Genomic DNA, 7,741 nt, shown 5'->3' on the forward strand with positions numbered 1-7,741 from the left:
TGGCAAACGGGTGGGTTGGGTCGGGTCGACCTGCGGGTCATGCGGGTGCGGGTCAAAATGACCCGCATTCCTACGGGTCAGCAACCTGGTGACCCGTACCCAGTGCGGGTAGGTCGGGTCGACCCGCGGGTTACCCGCATGTTTTTCCAAAACAAAACTTTTATTGGGTGGTGATAAATTCACCCCATTCTATGTATGAATTTACCCCCTAATTTTCAAAATGGAGGGTACAGCCTACACCATAGGAAGATCCAAACCGTCCATTTGGTGGGCCACAACGTAAATAGATTGTGCCCCAAAAATCATTGCCATAGGACGATCTCAACCGTTCGATCTATATAAGTTTCCATATTGTCAGTCCCTCTTTAGATCGGAGGGTTAGAATCATCCTATGCTAATGATTTTTTGGGCACAACCTATTTACATTATGGCCCATCAAATGCACGGTTTGGATCATCCTATGGTGTGGGCTGTACCTTCCAATCATCCATAAAAATAGGGAGTGTATTCATGCATAGTAAATTAGTAATGCTCATGAGCTGCTAGAAGTTGGGAGTCCTCAAAAAGTGAGATGCTATTCGAAAGCTCAAAAAGTGAGATGCTCTTGGCCCTTGATCTCATTTTCTATTTTAAAATAAAAAATGTTTAAAAAATCCAAAAATTAGTGGTTGCCAGCTGGTTGACCCGACCCGACCCATGTTTTTGCGGGTTGGGTCACCCACGGATCGGTTTTGGCAGGTCACTAAAACCCCGACCCGTGCCCACAAATTTGCGGGCGGGTTGGGTTGACCCGCGGGCACGGGTCGCGTTTGCCCGGTCTAGTGTTGACAGGCTAGTTTTTATACCGGCACTCCTCTATTGTACAATTTTCTCTTTGGCTGTTACAATAGGTAGTCAGAGTAGTTTAAAAGCGTTCCAATATTTAAAGAGATGGATGAACGCTTGGAAAAGGTATGGAATCTGCATGATTTGGCACCATAGACAGAGAGAATTAAACCAAAAGCATATCTCCCTTTGACGAGACAGATAATGATATCCCATTGGAGCTTAAACTTGCATACATTGAAGCATTACAATCTCTCATAGAGAATACAACAGATTTGAAGCTTGTTCAGATGGTACTGATCCCTCTTGGATAGAATCCCGCTCTTAACCTTGCCAATGGATTCTACCTCATGAAACGTTAAAGCTCTGTGTAGACCAGAAATTATGGTGTTAATGAAAATAAATCCTTCAACTGAAAGCTCTTATGGTTCAAATGCAATAGATGAATGGAATTTTAGCTCTTCAAATACTGAAAGCACAGAGACGGCTTGGTCAGTCTTGTGAGGTTTCAAAGTTAATAGATGTTTCAATGGGCGAATTCAATCAGCTTACTACCATTTCTGCATCTATGAAATTAAATCGAAATGATATCACCACTACCGTATTTTGATGATCACACTCCTCACTTTTATTAAAAAGTACAGTATGGCCCACAGGATGGGATGATCCAAACCGTCCATTAGATGGGCCATAGCCTAAATAGGTTGTGCCCCAAAAATCATTTCCATAGTTGATCCTAACCCTCCGATATATACAGGGTTACGATCTATCCTCTAATACTCAGTCCTTCTATAGATCGGAGGGTTAGGATCAACCTATGGAAATGATTTTTGGGGCACAACCTATTTAGGCTGTGGTCCATCTAATGGACGGTTTGGATCATCCTATGGTGCGGGGCATACTGCACTTTTTATTAATGTGAAGAGTGTGATCCTCAAAATACCGTAGTGGTCACTCTTAGCTGATTATACAAGGCTCTACAAAAATCATAGCTTTAAATGATTTTAATAACTGCACCTCCTAGCTTGTCTTTTCAGAATGAAAAGATTATTGATATGGGCAGACTCCCCTTTCTCTTTTATCTAGGAATTGATATTGGCACAAACCCAGTTTTGATAACGGCACAAACTTAACATGTCTTTACTTCCATTTTTCATCCGTTTTATCTGGAATTTTGGAGGGACATTCTTGGGAATGGTAACAACCCTTTGGGTAGCATTTTACGTACAAAAGGACAAGATGGGTTAGCGAAAATATCAAAATAAGGTTGTGGTCAAGCATTGGAGCTTAGGGATGCAAATAAAGGGGTGCCAATACTAAAAACTCCCGGGGGTATTTTGTAATTTTTGCAAATTTTGGGAAAATAAGGAAGAGGATTAGGGCCTCCAATTCTGGAGTGCAGATGGGATCTTGGGGGTTTCTTGTGTTGCGAAGAATGTTCAACAGGCTTTGCAACAGGGAATCTTTTGGATTTTTAGGGTTCTTTTGCACTCAGGGTTTTACGGAAATTTCATGATTGGCTCCGGACACTTCAGGGATCGGTTTCGAGAACTTTCTAGAATTGGTTTCGCGAACTTGAAACTTGATTTTGGGAGATTCTGAATTCGGTTTCAGGACTCTGGTTTTCAAGAATCGGCATGAATTTTAATGCTTCTGACAACTCGACAAACTTACATTCAAGATTATTTTTTTTTGAGTAGAATGCCGTTCGGCTATAGCAAAAAAGAATGTATTTCATAGATATATGTCAATGAAATCAATAGATTATGAATTCACATGGTCACATCTAATTCTCGATCAAATAAAACATAACAGGATAATCAGCTTTCCTTAAAAAAAAATGGTAATCCATTTCAATATGATGATTTTCACACAATACAATAGTTGGGGGAATAGATAATTTCTATTTATTACATTTTAAAAGTGGAGGCATCCCCTTCACAATAAAAATTTATTTAGCAGTTGATATAATTATACAAGCTCAACTTTCATGTTTATCAGCTTCTAATAAGCCTTATATACTGGTTCAGCACTAGAAAGGATGGGAAACTGCTAAATGTTGTTCTCAATCCCAAGAATCAACTTCAAAACAGCCTCTTAGAAAATAACAGATCATACCATTCCATGTGCACAGCCTCTTAGAAAATTTATTTTGCAAAATTAAAATTTTGTACAAAGAATTTTCATCAAGTATTAATGAAAACCATGCTGATCTACTAATAATCACAATTAGAGAAGTATTATTATGTTCAAGCATGTGTGTAGTATAGTATTAGAGTCCTCATAAGAAAATAAGTAACATCTTTAAATTAGACCTCCACATTTTTTGAGCTAGAAAATGAAAGCAGAGAAGTTTACTAGGCTTCCATATTATTTATACTTCAGATGGAAATTTCCAAGATATATTAGCAAGCATCATTTAAGAGAAGAATCATAAATCCCAATACACAATATGTTCAAGTCAGAATTTATAGATCAAATTCCTTCTAAACTTGTTTTGTGGCATTGCCTATGTAGCTACGCACTTTTGTATCTACATGGAATCTATAAATATGTCCTATTCAATGCTCAAAATCTTATTAACTCGGGACCCAGCCAAATTGACTAAGTTTTCCCTGGACCAGGTAACATGTCTAAATTCCAATTTAAGAAGAATATGGCCAAGTCAGAGTTTAAAGACAAATTTCCAATACAGTCTGAATTAGTAGCATTGAGTCTAATTGTTCATTATTAATAGGTATTATCAATGGATATGTGGGCATATTTTGTAGGATAAATATGTCTAACACTTCATGCCATGTTGAGCCCCATGCCAAAGTTGGATTATGAGTTTCAGGAAGTAAAAAACGACTAGAAGAGAAGCCTCTAAAGCTCAAGAAAAACTGAAAAAACAAAGCCCAGGAGAAAAAAAATGAGCAAGAAAATTAGCCAAAGTGCAATATAAGTCAGAATTAAGGTTTCTTGAGGCTTCTTAATGGGCACCAAAACTTGCCACATTTATTCATATTATAAGAGATGAGATGTGATTTGAGTTTTGTTAGCATTTACTTCTAAAACATGAAAAATGGTCCCAAAGAGACTTTCATTACTTTCTCAAGAAACAACATTAACACCGACATTAGAGATTAAAGAAACAAATGCAGACACAAGTTTACAACAAAACCAATCCCAGAATTTCTTGAGTTATGAAGTGTTAGTGATTTTGGATTTTCAAAATCATGTATTAATGTTTTGGAAAAAGTTTTATCAAAAGCGTTTGGGAAAAAGAAAATGTTATCTTGGAAAAATTTGCTTTTACAAAAGGATGTAGAAGTGTAGTTGAAAAGATAGTCCCGTACCGGATGAGAGAAAAGAAAGAGAAGAGCTTATAAAGCACTACACTTTTCTATTACTTGTTTGATTGCACATTGGGTTGAACCCATGGTTGGACCCGCGGGACGGTGCAACGCACCGTTCGCACACGCGCGCGCGCGGCGTGGGCAATGGGCTATAAGGCGCATAGTGACGCTTTATTAGTGCTTTTTTATGCGCACTTTGCACTTCGCACGTACGCAACGTCGCGATTGGAGCCTTTAATTTTTCCAGATTTGATCTGCACCGTTGGATCAAGATGAAGGTGGACCGGTTGGATGGGTGTGGGCCAAATGGTTCGTAAGCCCATCAAGCCGACCGGTTGGGTTGGGCTTCGGTTCGGGCCTAACGGTTGGCCCAACGGGCCCATAACTCCAACGGTCAAAGGGTGTGATCAAATGGGTTGTGTCCCTTCCCCCAACGGTCAAGTGCCAAGGGGGTGCGATCCACACCATAGATGGTTGATCTAACGATTTGGAGCCTTTAATTTTTCCAGATTTGATCTGCACCGTTGGATCAAGATGAAGGTGGACCGGTTGGATGGGTGTGGGCCAAATGGTTCGTAAGCCCATCAAGCCGACCGGTTGGGTTGGGCTTCGGTTCGGGCCTAACGGTTGGCCCAACGGGCTCATAACTCCAACGGTCAAAGGGTGTGATCAAATGGGTTGTGTCCCTTCTCCCAACGGTCAAGTGCCAAGGGGGTGCGATCCACACCATAGATGGTTGATCTAACGATTTGGAGCCTTTAATTTTTCCAGATTTGATCTGCACCGTTGGATCAAGATGAAGGTGGACCGGTTGGATGGGTGTGGGCCAAATGGTTCGTAAGCCCATCAAGCCGACCGGTTGGGTTGGGCTTCGGTTCGGGCCTAACGGTTGGCCCAACAGTCAAAGGGTGTGATCAAATGGGTTGTGTCCCTTCCCCCAACGGTCAAGTGCCAAGGGGGTGCGATCCACACCATAGATGTTTGATCTAACGATGACTGGGTTGGAGAGAGGTTTTACTCAAACCAACAATCACATCTAGGATCGATCAGGACCGTTCAATATCAATGGGTGCGATCTAACGGTCAGATTTCAAACATTCTGGAAAGGTGCCCTGTAGAGGTGTTTTTTACACTGAAAAGACACCAGGTGGTCTATAAAATGTGCAGAATTCGGTCATTTCAAATAAAAATCGAATTGGCAATTCTGACAGACTTTACAGTCTCTTCTACACTCCTACAAAAATCCCCAAGTATTTCTACATACTGTTTTTCTTTTGTTTACTGTTCTAGATACTGTTTTTCTGCAGAAACAGAATCTAGAGATTTCTCTAAGCCTTGAAATTTCGGAAGGGCATTTCGGGTTTGATTCCGCTAGTGCTACGCGTCATCAAACATTAGTAGGGCTTCCCTACTAGGCTTCATTGTATCTTGGAGGCAATTCGCAGATCCCCTTTGCACACTACTAGTGGGGGCGAATCTTGTCTTAAGGAAAGTGATATCACGCCTTGAAGCAACAAGTTTCTGTTTTCTATCTTCAACAGTACCCTCAACAAGTTTTTTCCAACATGAAGGAGTTGATAAATTAGGGTTCCTTTCATAATTCAAAAAAATAAATAATGGCAGGTAGAATAGACTAGTCACCATCGAATAAGGAAAAACTGAAGACACTAAAAACCCTAAAAATCTCTCTTAAATAAGGGTTTCTTTCATCAGTCTAACCTAATATAAGGGTTCCTTTCATCATTCTAAATGCAAAAAGTTTCACCTAGAATAAATTAGAGACACTAGAAAAAGAAATTTTATTGATAAGAGCTAAATGGACAACAAATAATATTGAATGGAAAACAAAGAAAAACTAAACTTAATTAGGGCAAAACTCCTTCATCAGATTTTCAAAAAAAAATACTAAACTTAATTAGGGCTTCATCATTTTCAATCCGAGACCCTCGACAATCATCCCCAGATCTTCATTCTCTTGTCTCTTCCTGTATAAATCAGATTTCAACTTATTGATCTTCTCCATCAGTGAGATGGTTGTGAGGTTTTCTGTCTTCTTCCTCTCTACTCTTTTAAAGCTCTTGTACTTGTGGATCCCTGATAGTAAAGCTTCTCGATTTTCAGGCCACGTTTCAATCTTCATAAGAGGAGAAGAAGAACAAGGATCAGAGTTGTGAATGCAGACGAGAAATCCATCAACCCCACATAGAATACACAGCTCTTGCATTTTCTTCTTCAAACCCTCCATTCTCTTCGTTGGAAACTTGGAATTGCTTCTACTCATTCTCTTGAAACTGGGTTTTTTAGAAATCTCCATGAAAACAAATGAAAGTTAGGGTTTCAGCTCTCTTTTCACACGTTGAAATAGGAAACTGGTAAGAACGAAAAGTGCAACGGTCATCTATATAAAACCGTGTGAGGAGGGAGTGTCATTATTAAAAGGGGAGAGTGCGGATTCCAATTCCCTATAACGTTCAAATTAGTTGGTTGCGCGAGTTTAAAAAAAAAGACATGGATTAATCGGACCGTTGATTTGTGTTGGGCCCCACTATGGATGAATTGGGTAGAAAATTACTCCGATTGGCCGATCCTCACCATCAAATTAATGGTCTGTTTGATATGGACGGCTCACAATTCCGTTCATAACTTCTGCATCTTTTGATTGTCAGATTGCCTGATCGGTGCTATTTTTTGTATCATCGGCCATTCATGATAGGGCCCACTATATGGGCAGTCGTGGTCTTCAATATCTGCGGTTTTGAGATGATAGGTCCCACACCAAACAATGGATGAGATTTAAGGTAATGACTCATATCCTAGGATGAATGGTTTGGATCAATTAACAGGTGGCCCATACATATCCGCACAGATAATCTTCGGAAAAATTTGGCTCAGTATAATTCATAATAAAAATACAACACCAGAAGTCTGATCATTGCACATATGTCCATCAATCTAAACCGTTAATTGATGGGCCAGTCCTTCAATGAGCAATTTTCTAACCATCCATCCAAAAGCAACATGTTGCTCAGATAATCAGGACCGTCGAATGGGTCTTACTTTTGGGTATGGCCCACAACTGAACGGTCCACATAAATGGTTATGACATGTTTACACCAATTAGAGAAGTATTGTATTAATACTTCAAATGTTAACAAGAAATTTCAGGGGTGTCAAAGAGTTTTGTTCTAAAATTAATCATTTTAATATTAAATCAAGGGGAGTGATAAATCCAACCCCATATATCTTAAATCGCCCCCCCCCCCCCCCCCCCCCTAAATCTTAAAATTGACTCATGGAAGGCCCAAAACTCTGTCTATTTATACAGTTGTTGATGTCAGAGGTAATTTTGTAGTGTTATCATGGAAATGCATATGCTTTGACTTGAATTAGATAAAGCACTACACAAGAGGAAAATTCTATATTGTTCAAGAAAACCTAGTCCTTGGTACAAGGCTGCCTCTTGGTGGGTGTATCTATCCTTCAAAAAGTACAAGCATGCTAAATTCATGCTAAATTATAGGTGTATGTCTGAAAATCCAAACCATTCATCTCACCATGGATGAACCATACCCCAAAAA

Source organism: Tasmannia lanceolata, unplaced genomic scaffold (genome assembly GCF_043159265.1).
Source record: "Tasmannia lanceolata isolate RefF3 unplaced genomic scaffold, GAP_Taslan_0.1 ptg000037l, whole genome shotgun sequence".
In the NCBI taxonomy this organism is placed as follows: Eukaryota; Viridiplantae; Streptophyta; class Magnoliopsida; order Canellales; family Winteraceae; genus Tasmannia; species Tasmannia lanceolata.